This window comes from Chrysemys picta, chromosome 13, assembly GCF_011386835.1.
Source record: "Chrysemys picta bellii isolate R12L10 chromosome 13, ASM1138683v2, whole genome shotgun sequence".
Classification (NCBI taxonomy): Eukaryota; Metazoa; Chordata; order Testudines; family Emydidae; genus Chrysemys; species Chrysemys picta.
This window is the reverse complement of record NC_088803.1, coordinates 25658173-25673294: the sequence shown is the minus strand read 5'-3', so window position 1 is coordinate 25673294 and position 15122 is coordinate 25658173.

The following is a 15122-nucleotide window of genomic DNA, read 5'->3' as shown; positions in this document are numbered from 1 at the left end:
AGTCAGAGCAGAGAGTGAGCCTGGCTTGAGTCAAGTTCTTCTTGTCCTAGTTAAGTGGTGACTCTGGGCTTTTAAGGGGACTGTGCTCCAGGTTCATACCTCCCTGTCATCCTGGAGCAGCTGGGGAAGCAAGTCCTCATGGAGGGCCCTGCCCACAGCCCTGTGCTCCAGGCTTCCTTGGGGGCAGAGGAAATTAAGGGTCTGGCTCTAGCTCCTATCCTCTAGCATCTCCTGCAGAGGGGCTGAGGGGAAGGAGAGTCCTGGCCCGGGGGGGACTGGGAGCTGACAGGAAAATGCTGATGGAGTCCCCTCTCCCTCTCCCATCCATTAGAACTCAGCGGAATTCCCCAGGATGGGTCACCACATTGCACAGCTGGCTCTGTCCGTCAGTGACCCAGCCAAGGACATCAGCCGGCAGGCCAGGGAGGGGGTTTACCGGCTCTACCAGCTGCTGCTGCACCAGAGGGGTAAGGAACCCAGCTGGGAAATGGCACCCGCTAGAAGAGTGAAACTCGGACCCCAGCCAAGTTCTCTCAGACTGACCCCGGCTGGAGGATGAGTCTCTCCATCTCTTTCTGTGTTCCACACCACGCCCTGCAATTCTGTTGGGCCGGGCATGCAGCGAGGACTCTGCCCACTGTGCAGCCACCAATGGGATTGGAAGGACACAAGCCCTGCAACCAGAAGGACAAATGTGTGTGTGTCTCTCTCCCTGTCACCTACTCCCTCCTGGGGGAAACCCAGCAGCTGATGGGGGACAAGGTGAGCAGCTGCATTAGACTCAGAAGATTGGGGCGGGGCCCAGGCCTCATTCCCATCCTGTGGCCATTCGCTGGCCTGGCACAAGGAGCCTGGTGGGGAATGAAAGGGAGAGCAGGTGCTCCTGGGAAGGGAGATGAATTCACCTCCATGAGCAGGAGCGAGCCAGCTTGTCCCCGGAGCAGCTCCACCCAGCTCTTTAGCCAGGCTAATTAATGACAAGCTTTGCCTCATCCCAGACTTATGTTCTCAGGACAGGGTGCTATCGCTCTTGGGAAGGGCAGGAGAGTCCCCCAAGTGCCCTCTGCGAGACTCTCCTGTCCCACAGGGCCGCACCCAATTCTTAGTGGTCTGGTCTCTGTGTCACCCAAGCCACCACCCAGAGTTGCTCCCATCACTGGAAGCCTGGGAGGCGAAGGACTGACGGGTGATGGCGTCTGACCAGGCAGGGCTGAGGCACATGGGCAGGGGACGCTTGTCCTGCTGCTGGCAAGGCTGGACCCGTTCTGGAGAGAACAGGAGGATTCAGTCAGCAGTAGGGTTACGATGTCTAATAAATAAAAAAAGAGGACCCTCCACGGGCACTGGCCCCGCCCATTTCCCACCCCTAGCCCCGCCCCAACTCCGCTCCTTCCCCGCCATAACTCCGCCCCCTCCTCCCTCCCACTCCCAGCCATGGGGAAAGGGCTGCCCCAGCGCTACCGGCTTCACGGTTTGCCGGGCAGCCCCCAGACCCTGCGCCCCCGGCTGGCACTTCCCCAGCGCAGCTGGAGCCTTAAAGTCTGAGAGGGGAGGAGCGTAGCAGCTCAGCTGGAGCCCGGGAAGGGAAGTGCCTGGCCCGTGGCTCGGGGTCCGGAGGCAAGGGGGGCTGCCCAAAACCAGTAGCGCTGTCTCGGGCACCTCAGCTCTTAAAGTCTGAGAGGGGAGGAGCTTAGCAGCTCAGCTGGAGCCCAGGAAGGGAAGTGCCTGGCCCGTGGCTCGGGGTCTGGAGGCAAGGGGGGCTGCCCAAAACCAGTAGCGCTGTCTCGGGCACCTCGGCTCTTAAAGTCTGAGAGGGGAGGAGCGGAGCAGAGCAGCCGCGGGAGGGGAAGTGCCCGGCCGGCATTTTCCCGGACATGTTTGGCTTTTCGGCAATTCCCACCGGACGGGGGTTTGATTGCCGAAAAGCAGGACATGTCCGGGAAAAACCGGACGTATGGTAACCCTAGTCAGCAGGGGCTGCCGATCCGTCCCATTCACCAGGGCTGCCATCCTGCGGCTTCAGCATTAGTGGCTGGGGTGACTTGGGGAAAGGTCTCAACCTCCCCACATCCCACTTCACTGCTGCCAGAATCCCTCCTGCCCCCCCCCGCTACAGTCCCCTCCCTACCCAACCTGGGTGGGGCTGGAGGAGACGGGTCTGAGAACTTGAGCTGTGGATTGGAGGTGGAACAGCTGTCAGGGGCACTGAGGGGGAAGTGGCAGGAGCTCCCCGTACAAGGAGGGGGGTTGCCACTGGAGGTCACTAGGAAGGACAACAAGACTCCATCCTGGGGGTCAGGAGGGGGAATCCATCCCTCAGAGGTGGGCAGGGGCTGGGTGGAAATGCTGCTGGTTCCAGGGGCCGTTAATCCCCCTGATTCCGCGGAGGCGTCTGAGTCTCAGACAGGTTCTCGTTCCCTTGCAGCAGGAGGACGTCACGGCCAATGTGATGCGCCAGCTCCGTATCATGCGGCACTTGCGCCAGGTGCCCGAGGCGCTGCAGGGCCTGTGCCTCTGAGGCCACCAGCAACTCCCGCTCCCTGCTGCAGGTACTGCTCTGGCTCTCTGTAAATGGGGAGCTAGTGGAAGAGGAAATGGAGCGCCCTGGTACTCACAGAAACCCTCTCCCCTCTCTGTGGAGCAGGGTCCTTTCCTCTGCTCCCAAATTCCTTCATCTGGGACAGGAGCTCTTTCCCTCTCACCCATACCCCTCCCCCCTTTCCTTGATCTACCCCCATCTCATTCCCCCTGCGCCCAGGCAGAGCTCTGCCTTCCCCATATGGTGCAGAAAGGCCTGTGACATGCAGGGGGTCAGATTAGATGCTCTAACGGTCTCTTCTGCCCATAAAGTCTACTCATTTCTGAGAAACCGAGTGTAGCGTTGGGAGCAGCCTCTGCTGTTTTACTGTCTAGCCGGCTTGCTTCCTAGAATGAACACTCATTGAGCGGGGTGATCCACAGGGAGTAGCTCAAACCTCCAAAGGGTCTGGCCTGCGGCAGAACATTAGCACTGCAGGGGAGGGGTGGGTGTGGCAGTGACATCACAAAGGCCTTTTGCAGGACCTCAGCCTATTGGTCAAAGGTGCAGGGGAGGTGGTGACCTCACAGAGAGATGCTGACATTAGCCAGGCAGGACAGGGGCCCAGGGCCAGGGAAACCTCTGAGTCCCCTGTAGCTTTCCTTCAGCAAGTCTCCTTCTCGAGGTCTCTCTTTGAGGACTGAGAGAGTATTAGGGGTCACGTACGTGAGCGCCAGGAGGAACCTCTTTTGAGTTTTCTCCTTTCTTTTTCCTGATTTTACTAGAAAACAGACGTCCCTGTTTAGAAGGTAAGAGCCTCCGAGAGGTTTGGAACCTGTTCAGTCTGATCCATCTGTTCCACAAGTCCTTCAGTCCAATCCACTTCCCTAACTAATTTCCTTAATTTTTTAAAATTAGCCCTTTTGAAAAAAAAAAAACTCTAGTCACAGATCTATTTTTGTTTACCCTTCCATTTAGTTTAAACTGAATTAGCTCATGATCGCTCAAACCAAGGCTGTCCCCTACAACCATTTCTTCTAAGAGATCCTCACTACTCACCAAAACCAAATCTAAAATGGCATCCCCTCTTGTTGGTTCAGCAACTACTTGGTGAAGGAATCCATCAGCTATCACATCTAGGAAAATCTGAGCCCTATTATATTAATAGCACTTGTCCTCCAGTCTATATCTGGGAAGTTAAAGTCTCCCATGATCACACAATTCCCATTAGTATTTACTTCATTAAAAGCATTGAAGAAGTCTCTATCCCTATCCAAATCAGACTCCTGTTCTAACAGACAGCAAACCCCCCCCCCCCCCAGAAAGGCAGAGATAGAGCCCAGGAATCGAGATGGTGGGGAAATTTCATTGAAACCGTTTCTGACCGAAAATCCTATTCAAACTAAACCAGTTTGTTTCTTGAAATCATGACAAGTGGCAATGAAAATTCTTTCTCACAATGTGTTAAATTGTCTCGTGGCACTCAAAGAGGAGACACTTAGATCTCAAAAATTAGATAAGATGCTTCAGTCTGAGCTAAGTAGTTGCTGCTCTTAACAATTGCAAAATAATACAATACAAATAAAATAAACTATTTCAGCCATTCTATTATGTCCTAATCTGATCTGAGTAAACATGATAGGACACCTCATCTTATGCACTGCTCCTAGTGACACTCTCCAATAGACCCAGCAGTCCTTATTTCCAGGCCCCTTCACTAACCACTGCTGCACACTCCCTCCCACAGCTGGCAATTACAACCAGGCCCTCATGTCCGGTCCCCCTGCTTTGAGAAGCAGTGTGCTCCGCTGGAGTGATTGGAGCAGGGAACTGGAAGTCAGGACTCCTGGGTTCCATTGCTGGTTTCCTATTGACCTGTGGGACTTGGGGTAAGTTGCTGCCCCCTCTAGGCTCTGTCCCCAGCAGTCAAATGGGGATTTCATACTTTCCCACTATTGGAAAGTGCTGGGAGAATCCCCCAGCAAAAGCTGCTCTGACAGTGCTAAGCAGCATCTGTTTGCTTGTGAGAATGTCCTATGGGACTGTGTCAAAAGCCTTATTAACACCAAGATAGATCACATCTTCTGTTTACCCACCTCCACTAGGCCCCTAACCCTGCCAAAGAAGGAGCTAGGATTGGTCTGGAATGATTTGTTCTTGACAAGTCCATGCTCACTAGTCCTAAGAACCAAATTGTCCTGCAGGTGCTGACAAACTGATTGTTTAATAAGCAGAGGCTGCTCCCAATGCTACACTCGGTTTCTCAGAAATGAGTAGACTTTATGGGCAGCAGAGACCGTTAGAGCATCTAATCTGACCCCCTGCATATGACAGGCCTCCTGTCTACCACAATAGCTACTTTTGGGGCAAACACATTCCGGAAAGGCATCTAGTCTTTATTAATGACATCAAGAGATAGAGAATCCACCACTTTCCATGGTAGCTTCTTCCTGTGGTCAATCATCCTCGCTGTTGAATATTTGTGCCTTATTTGTCATAGGAATTTGTCTCTTTTCACCTTCCAGCCATTGGGTCTTGTTCTGCCTTTCTCTGCTCGATTAAAGAGCCCTTTAATACCCAATATTTTCTCTCCATTAAGGCATTTCAACACTTCAGTGAAGTCACCTTTCAATCTTCTTCTGATAAGCTAAATAGGTTGAGCTCTTTCAATAGTTCACTAGAAGGCATTTTTCTCCAGCCCTCAGAACATTTGGTGGCTCTTTGCTGCCCCAGCTCCAATTTCTAGGACCATCTTTTTCAAAGGAGGACACCAAGACTGGAGGCAGTATTCCAATAGCAGTCTCACTGCTGCTGTGTCACCTCCCTATCCTACTCACGGCTCTGCTCCTACGTCTAATGATGGCTTTAGCCCTGTTCACCACAGCATCACACTGGGAGCTCATGTTGAGTGGCTTCTCCACTCTGGCCCCTAAATCCTTTTCAGAGTCACTGCTTTCCTGGATACACGGCCCCATTCTGGAGGTGTGGCCGGCGTGCCTTGTGGCTACGTATAGGACCTTGCATTGGGCTCTGCTCAAACTTGTTTTTTTTGAATGGGTCCAGCTGGCCGAATGAGCCACATCGCTGTATATCACTGCCCTCTCGCCATCAGGAATTACCACTCTGCCTGTATTTTGTCACCCCCCAATCTTATCCACAGTGATTGTATGTTTTCTCCCAATTCATTGATAACAATTATTTTAAAAAATTAGTCCTTGAGAGCTTCTTCAGACCCTTAGTACCCAGGACCTGCTCCCCACAGAACAGTGAGAAAGGCCGTCCAGCCCTGCTGGTACATACGGGATAAGCACAGAACAAAAACACTTTAGGAGCTGTGTTGTCCATAGGCTCTGAACAACATGTGGGGGTCAGCAGATTACAAATGCACGACAGACCTGTAGTGTAGACAGGTCCCAACTGTGTCTCGGTTTCCCACCCTGCTCTAAGTTTAGTCACAGCCTCCATGTCTTTTCCCCCGTGTCCCTTAACCCCACGTCACTGCAGAAGAGAGATTTTCTGGTAGCCAGCTGGCTCTCCTGCATGTGGATGTCGTTCCAAAAGACGTGCTCTGGCTCAGTCCCATGCTATGGTTAGCTGAAGGAACCACTTGGTCACATTCTAGGCCCTGAGTTATACAGGAGGGGCGACTAGATGCACATAATGGTCCTTTCTGACCTGAACCTCTATCAATCGCTACATTTTCTGCTGCTAGGAAGAGAACTCTGGACCTATTTTCTCTCATTCACTTTAAGTCGGAATAATTTCAATCCAGGGCAAAGGATTTCCTCTTCCATTGTGTCTTCAGCACCTTTGCGAGCAACCACCCACAGGTTACCAGTTTCAACCTGTCCCAGGGTGAGATGGCCAGGAAAGGGGTTGGAGCTCAACTGCACCTGGCCCAGGTGATGCAGCTCCCTAGGGTGAAGGGAATAAGTGCGGGGGTCACGTGACAAGACGCAGCCTGTGACTAGGACCCAGGCCTGCTGAGAGATAGAAGGGCAGCCTGTGCTCAGCCAGGAGAGAGACCCCAAAGGAAGCAGGCATGGGAGGAGCTTGGAGAGTCCTTTAAAGGTCAGGGACAAGCTGGGAAGGGGCCAGGCTGAGCACTAAGGACAAGCCCCTAGGAGGGAAAGACAGGGCAGTTTAGGAGATGGGGCAGATAGTCCAGTTGGTTTCGGCTCCCAGGACCAGACACCCAGAGGTGAAGGTCGTTGTCGGGGCTTCTGTCCTTTTTCCCCAGTGTAGATTTGATAGTGAAGAAGACTGATGCCGTAAGGGGGAAGTGAGTTACCCCAAGGTCACCCAGTGAGTTTATATAACGAATGCATACTCGGAAGGATCCAATAGAAACATGGACTTTCCAGTCTCTTCTTTCTAGGAGTCCCCAGGGCTAAGGTAAAACCCCTGCTGCCCCTCCCCATTCTGCTCACCTCCAAGATGTGCCGGAGTTTGTCTGTGCTGGGGGGTGCTGTCAGCAGGATCGAGAGCTCGTCATCCATGTTCTCTGGGCAGGCCTTGCTCAGAGCCTGCCAGCGGAGGGAGACCAGGGGTCAGGATTATGGAACCTGGGGTGACACCTGCCAGGATGACAGCAGGCTATGTAGTCCTTGCCCAGAGCAGCTCTCTGCAGAGGGCCTGGTGCACAGCAGGGTAGGGAACAGCCAAGCTGCTAGGGATGGGAGCTGGGCTTCCTGGCAGAGTCCAGCACCCAAAGCCCAGCATCTGCAAGGAAGGGATTCCCCACAGAGGGGCAACATCATCTCCCACACACAGGGAGTCTCCCCCTGACACTTGATTCATCCTATGGCCTGTTCCCATCTCTGCCCACCACACTCCCAACTCAGCAGCTCCAGCTACCGAAGGGAGCACGAACCAGAGGCCTTCCTGCTCCTGGGACAGAGGAGTAGGTTGATGATCTACCTGGATGTGAGCGTTGGCCTTCCCCATGCACAGGGTCTAGACTCCATTCAGGGCAGCGCACAGGAACTGTGATTCCTATTCTGGATCTAGTGGCAGCTTCAGTTTGCTGACAGGAGACTGTACATGAGACCTTGCAGTTGCGGGGGTGACACAGGCACTAACATGTGCATGGGAGTTTGAGCAACAGGGCAGAGGCCTGTGTGGGGCAAGGAGGGCAGGGATTTGGGAAGCAAGAGCAGAGGATCAAACCCTTTCTTAATGTGGGTCGGGATGAGCCCCATTTCAAAGACAGAGAAAGTGAGGCACCAGGTTACCGCTCAGTGGCAGGACTGCAAACAACCCGTTCCCTGATCTCCTCACTGGACCCTGCTGCCCCTCCTGTATGATCCCTCCAGCCATCCTAGCCCACAGGCCATCCCCACCACTCTCCAATACCAGGCTGTTTCCACAATGGAAGCAGCCTTGTAACAAAGTTCACTCACCGATAGGTGCCCCTTCCTTCAAGGCCAGGGGTCACAGATTTCTTGGGCTAGCACGCCCGCCAGCAGGTTTTTGGCCTGGAACTCAGCCCTTCTGCCAGGCGACCATCTTTTAGTCCCACTCCTTCCTGGGTCGCGCTCATCCCAAACGAAAAGTCAAAAAATGTCTTTAACTGAAACAAGATCCTCTGTCCCTTGGGGGCTTTTCCTCAGCCTGACTTTGGCTCGGCCTGCCCTTGCTGGCCTTGGTAGCCCTTTCTATGGCCCTGTACATCCCCTTCCTTAGAGACCGTGGGAGAACCAGTCCTACCCTGGATTCTAGGTTCTGCCCCAAGGCCCTGTACCGAACAGCTAGGCCTGCTCCTGTACCTTTGTTGCGGTTTCCCCTGGGTTCCCCTCAGCTGGAGCTCACTCTGTAATCCATTTGGCCTAGCTCCAGGCTTTATAGCCCACAGGCCAAGCCCCCCGTTATATACCCTCCTCCTTAGAACCTGGCCCACACGGGTGCAAGTTCTATTCTTCTCCAAGCTTCATCCCTCCTCATCTCATCGCTGTCACCGGCTGCGTGCTTGTACAGCCTGTGAGCAGTGTCTGCAGCTCCACTGCCAGCTCACTCGGGGCAAACCTTCTCTTCTGCAGTATCCCGACGCTCTTCCTGCAGCCACTCAGTCTCATGAACAGCTGCTTGCAGAGCCTCTTCTGAAGCCTTTAGCGTCTTCTGTTGCCTTTTTGCTACTGCCGCTGCATATGCCAAAACCTTTTCGGTCAGGGTCTGAGAACCCAGCATGGACTGCTCCACCCTTGTGTTTGTCCCTCCTCCAGTCTGCTTCATCTCTGGGCCAATCATTTCGTCCTTCATCTCCCTGCAGCACCCGACAGGGTGTGTTGGTGGAGGGTCTGCAAGGTCCATGGCCACCCCAACCACCTCCACCTTGCCTGCCTCATGGGGGTTTGTGTCAGAGGACACCTTCTCCTTTCTTTCTAACTTCTTAGGGCCCTGGCCCCTCGTTCAGCCACTCAGCAATTTCCTAAGCAGGCCGTGTCTTTAGATATGGCCTGCTTCTCTGCCCCCAAAACAAAGAACTCTTGCTCCCATCTTGGCATTAGGCCACGCTTGTACCCTTTCTCATGCCCTTCTCCCTGGGCTAACCTTCTCAGCACAGCCCAGGCATGCTCTCCTTCTCTGCTCTTTTTGTCCATGGGCATAGCAGACCCTGGGTTGATTTCCCTTTGCAGGATCTCTCACAGGTATTGCTGCTGCTGCGTCTGTAGCTGCACCTGCACTTCCTTCTGCGTCTGTTGGTTTTCTAAGAGCTGCTGGAGAAACCCCTAGATCTGCTTTGGCTGCTTAGCCAGTCACTGGAACTGAAGTGGGAAATCCAGCGACCAGCTTGGTCCCTTGATACACCTGCTTGGGGGAGGGATAGCTCAGTGGTTTGAGCATTGGCCTGCTAAACCCGGGGTTGTGAGCTCAATACTTGAGGGGGCCATTTAGAGATCAGGGCAAAAAACTGTCTGGGGATTGGTCCTGCTTTGAGCAGGGGGTTGGACTAGATGACCTCCGGAGGTCCCTTCCAACCCTGATATTCTATGATTCCTTCAGCAACCAAGACTTCCCTCACGGATCACAGGGGGAACTCAATCCTGCCAGCTATGCCAATCATAAATGAATCTACTCATCGTTAGGTGCCCCCCGGCGGTCAGGCATGGCATCACAGCCCTCTCGCTGGGCTAGCGTCCCCCATCCATGGTCGCTCCAGCACCACGGCAGTTTCTCTGCCTGGTAACGCCGGCCAGGTCACCACCTTTAGTCCACCCTTCTGGGGCCCAGCTTGCCTCACACTAAAAGTCCAAAGAGGTCTTTCCACAGACAGAAGTCCTTCTGCCATCGCTGGGGCACTTGCTCAGCCTGTAGCCCCTTTGCTGGGCTTGGGAACCCTCTCCAGGTGCGTGTACGCCGCCTCCTCTGGGGCCGGTAGAGGAACCCAGTCCCACCCTGACATTGATAGCAGCTCAGGGCCCTGGACCCAACAGCTAGGTCTGCACCTTTCTCTTTGCTGCACTTTTCCAACCTCTCTTCTCAAGTTCCCCTCCAGGCTTTCCTTGCTGCTCTGAACTTCCTACTTCGTTCTCAATCCTGTTGCTACCCCAGCTGGGGTGTATCACCACTGAAGTCTGGCTCTTTACGGGGGCGGATATGGTGCCTCTCAGTTCGGGCTCATTCTGTAATCAGCTTTCTGTGAGTGCCAGGGGGCTCCATTTCCCCTTCCACTAGCTCCCCATTTACAGAGAGCCAGAGCAGTACCTGCAGCAGGGAGCGGGAGTTGCTGGTGGCCTCAGAGGCACAGGCCCTGCAGCGCCTCGGGCACCTGGCGCAAGTGCCGCATGATACGGAGCTGGCGCATCACATTGGCCGTGACGTCCTCCTGCTGCAAGGGAACGAGAACCTGTCTGAGACTCAGACGCCTCCGAGGAATCAGGGGGGATTAACGGCCCCTGGAACCAGCAGCATTTCCACCCAGCCCCTGCCCACCTCTGAGGGATGGATTCCCCCTCCTGACCCCCAGGATGGAGTCTTGTTGTCCTTCGTAGTGACCTCCAGTGGCAACCCCCCTCCTTGTACGGGGAGCTCCTGCCACTTCCCCCTCAGTGCCCCTGACAGCTGTTCCACCTCCAATCCACAGCTCAAGTTCTCAGACCCCTCTCCTCCAGCCCCACCCAGGTTGGGTAGGGAGGGGACTGTAGCGGGGTGGGGGGGCAGGAGGGATTCTGGCAGCAGTGAAGTGGGATGTGGGCAGGTTGAGTCCTTTCCCCAAGTCACCCCAGCCACTAATGCTGAAGCCGCAGGATGGCAGCCCTGGTGAATGGGACGGATCGGCAGCCCCTGCTGACTGAATCCTCCTGTTCTCTCCAGCAGGGCCGGCTTTAGGAAGGGCGGGGCCCAATTCGAACATTTTTGGCGGGGCCCCGGCAGGGATGACTAACAAAAAAAATAATGTAAAAAAAAGCCTTTCATTTCTTCCATGTATTATTTACTTTCCATAACTATATAAATAATAAAATTATGTATTATGTACATTGCATCATATATGCTGTTGATCGGTTATTAATGAGCTCCGTTTCACGTGTGTGGGTCCCCGCCACTCCCTGGGAGTGTGCTAGGGTGACCAGATGTCCTGATTTTATAGGGACAGTCCCAATTTTGGAGTCTTTTTCTTATAGGATCCTATTATCCCCCACCCCCTGTCCCGATTTTTCACACTTGCTGTCTGGTCACCCTAGTGGTGTGCACATGTGTGGGTCCCAGCTGCTCCCTGCCCCCCTCATTGAAGCAGGTGTGCAGGGTTACTGCCCTGGGAACTGCAGGGCACCAGTGGACATGGGGCTGGCTGGAGGCAGTGCAGGGGCTCACTGGAGGTAGGGTCTGGCTGCAGGCAGGGCAAGGGGTTCGGGGCTGGCTGGAGACAGGAGTGTGTGGGGCTGGCTGGCTTTGGGCAGGGCCGCAGGGGGGTGCGGCAGGGGTTGCCTGCAGACAGGGCAGGGGGTGCGGCAGAGGCTGGCTGTGGGCAGGGGGTGCAGGGCTGGCTGCAGGCAGGGCAGGGGGGCGGGGCTGGTGCGGGGATGGGGTGCAGCAGAGGCAGCTGGAGCCCCGGCCCTTTAAATAGTCCCCGAGTCCCCCGCTATCCCAGGGCTCTGGGGGCTATTTAAAGGGCCCAGGGCTCCCTTGCTTCTACCGCCCCGGCCCTTTAAATAGCCGCGGGAGCTCTGGGGAAGCAGCGGGGCTCCAGTGGCTATTTAAAGGGCCGGGGCCGTAGAGGCAGCGGGAGCCCCGGACTTTTTAAATAGCCCCCAGAGCCCTGCAGCCCTACCCCAGGGCTCCAGCAGTGGGGGTCTGGTGGCAATTTAAAGGGCCTGGGGCTCCGGCCCCTGCTGGGAGCCCTAGGTCCTTTAAATTGCCCCCTGGGGAAGCCGGGCCACCCTGGTACTGCACACCGGCTCTTGCCGGTACACCGTACCTGGGCTTTGGCCCGGGGCCCGATTCATGGGAATTGGTTGAATTGGCCTAAAGCCGGCCCTGGTGGGGGTATGGCCACAGAGCCGCAGGGAGGGGAACCCTGAGGTGTGGGGGCTGGGTTGGTACTGGGAGTTCCTCCTGAAGGGACGGGGGTTGGCCAAGGTCACTCAGTCCCGGGGTGTGGGAGGGGGACTGGCTGAGGGCACTCAGAGCCCCAGGAAGTGGGGGGGGGCTGAGGGGAGGGACTGGCCAGGGGCACTCAGAGCTCGGGGGGGAGGGGCTGTCCGGGGGGGGCACTCACAGCCCAAGGAGGTGGGTGGGGGAGGGGCACACAGGATTTCAGGAATTCCCTGGCAGTGAAGAGCTGCTGGCGGCAGGGAGGAGCCAGCCGTGACAATCCCCACTTGGGATCCCTGGCTGGGCTAGTGGCTATGGGGGCCCGTGGCCAAGCTGCAGCGGAAGGTGACCTGAAGGAAATGCCTCGGCCTCCGGCTAGGAAGGGATGACCCACCAGACAATGACCCACCGCGCAGTGTCCCAGCTCCCTGCCCCACACCTGCGGGGCACGGCCCCTCCTCTGTAGCGAGGTTGGCATGTACCTTAGTGCTGCTTCCTCCATCCCCAAAGGCCTCTCCCAGCCAGTCTCTGGCAACCCCTGCCATTCAATACGCACATTACCCTGCTGTGACATACCGGGGGGTGACCCCTCGGGGATGGGGGGGCTGTCACACAGCTGGGCAATTTAACCCGGCTGGGCCGGGGTGACTGTCTCCCTGGAGCTGGGGTCTCAGCCCAGGTGTCTCTCTGCCCTTCCCCCCAGTCGCCCCCGGGCGAGGTGGGAGCGCCCCACGTTGCGTTCCAGCCCCACATTCGCACCCACAAGTGCTGGTGGGTTCCAATCCTAGGGTTACCATCTTTTAGTCCATGGGGACCCGGCCCCGCCCCAACCCCGCCCCTTCCCCACCCTCAGCCCCGCCCCAACTCTGCCCACTCCCCTGAACGCTCCGCCCCCTGCTCCTCCCCCTCCCCTGCTTCCCGCGAATCTATGTTCACGGGAAGCCTGAAACAGGGAGGCTGCAGGTAGGCTGGGGCGGGGTGTGGCACGGCTCAGTCCGGCCCTCCTGGCCGAGCGGCTCCCTTCGGCCGCTGGCCTGCCCAGGCCAAGAGGCTGTGGTCCCAGCATCTCCCGCCTGGCTTGGCTCGGGCCCTGGGGCACTGGCTCCTGGCCCGGCCCCGCGCCCCCGGCCCCCGGCCCAGCACTGCGACCCCGGCGCGGCCCCGCGCCCCCGGCTCCCGGCCCGGCCCCGCGACCCCGGCTCCCGGCTCCCGGCCCCACGGGCCCGGCCCCGCGACCCCGGCTCCTGGCCCGGTACTGCGACCCCGGCCCGGCCGCGCGACCCCGGCTCCTGGCCCGGTACTGCGACCCCGGCCCCCGGCCCAGCACTGCGACCCCGGCCCGGCCCCGCGCCCCTGGCTCCCGGCCCGGCCCCGCGCCCCCGGCTCCCGGCCCCATGGGCCCAGCCCCGCGACCCCGGCTCCCGGCCCGGTACTGCGACCCCGGCCCCCGGCCCGGCCCAGCTCCGCACCGCACCCCCGGCCCCGCAGCCCCGGCTCCCGGCCCGGCACTGCACCCCCGGCCCCGCGGCCCCGGCTCCTGGCCCGGCACCGCGACCCCGGCCCGGCTCCCGGCCCGGCCCCGCGACCCCAGCCCAGCACCGCACCGGCCCCGGCCCCGCACCCCCGGCTCATGCGGAGCACCGCCGGCCCCGGCCCGGCCCCACACCGCCGACCCCAGCCCCAGAGGCCCTGGCCGAGCACCACCGAGCCCTCCGTCCCTCCCTCCCTCCCGATTTTCCCGGACATGTCCGGCTTTTGGGGATTTCCCCCCGGACGGGGATTTGAGCCCCCAAAAGCCGGACATGTCCGAGAAAATCCGGACGTATGGTAAGCCTATCCAATCCCAGCTGAACACGCCCACCCGGCCCTAGTGTGGAGCAGAAGGGCCCAGAGCTGCCCCACAGACCCTCTGGCTCTCCGAGCCCACTCTTACCCATCACCGCAGCACGTCTGGCCCAGGCTGAACGCTGCTGCTCTGTGCAGAGAGGCTGGCACTTCTCGCTCCTGCCGTACGAGGGGCAGGTGCTGCTACCGACTGCTCCCCCTAACCCCCGCCCTGCTGCGCTCTGGGGATGCTGCCCTGCTGTGGAGCTCTCAGGTGTCTTGAACTGGAATTTGTTTGGCGAGAAACTTCTAAGGAGCCTTATCAGCCCCGAGCAGAGAGTACCTGGGAACCTGCCTGGGTCGGGCGGGTCTGGTACAGCCTCCCCCAGATAAGGCTCTTCCCTGGACCTGCCACCCATTGGAATCTGGAACGATTCCCTCCGAGGTAACACCCGGGGCAGCCAGGGCAGGGCAGGGCACGGCCTGCTCCCTTGGAGCATTAGGGCTTTCAGGAGTCAGAGGTGTCAGCGGAGCAGGTTGTGGTTGTACGTTAAAGCAGCGAAGAAAGTTGGGGGGGCAGAGGAATTGGGTGCTGTGGCCCCCCCATGCCTGGGGCCTATTTGAAAGGCAGCTGTCACACTGTCCCCTTTATCGGGAGTGCCCACTACACCCATCTCATGTAGTCCTCGGCACGGGGAGGGGGAGCATGTTCCCAGCTGAACGGTGTTCGTCCAGGACTCACCGACCCCTATTCCAGGATGGGGGAGTGAGCTGGGAGAGAGGTCACCATGTAGCCTGCAATTATCAGTGGCTTCTGGATTCCTCTGGGAAAGGGTTAACCAGGGGCTTAGTTTAGTCCACACTTGGCTTTCTCGGCAGTGCTGGACTCTGGTGGCAGGGAGGGGTCCAGCTCGCACCCTTTCACCTGGCAGGGAGAGTGACCTAAAGGTTAGGATGTTCTCACAGGCTATCGTAGTTACTGGGACCTTGGCAGGGAGGATTGGTGGCTTGTGGGGCATCGGATACCTCCCCTCCTCCTAGAGCTGTGCAGTAACCAGAACATTACCCCTGCGAGGAGAGGGTTTCGGGGACCCTGGGATCTTGGGAGCGAGGCCTTCTCTCAGCAGCCTGGAAGCCCAGGCCCCCCATCAGCCTGTCAAGCAGGTGGGCAGGCGGGCGAGCTGGCAGGGAGCCAAGCAGCTTTCCGTGCGAAACCTGCCTGCTTTCTGTCTGAAGGTTTGTCCACATC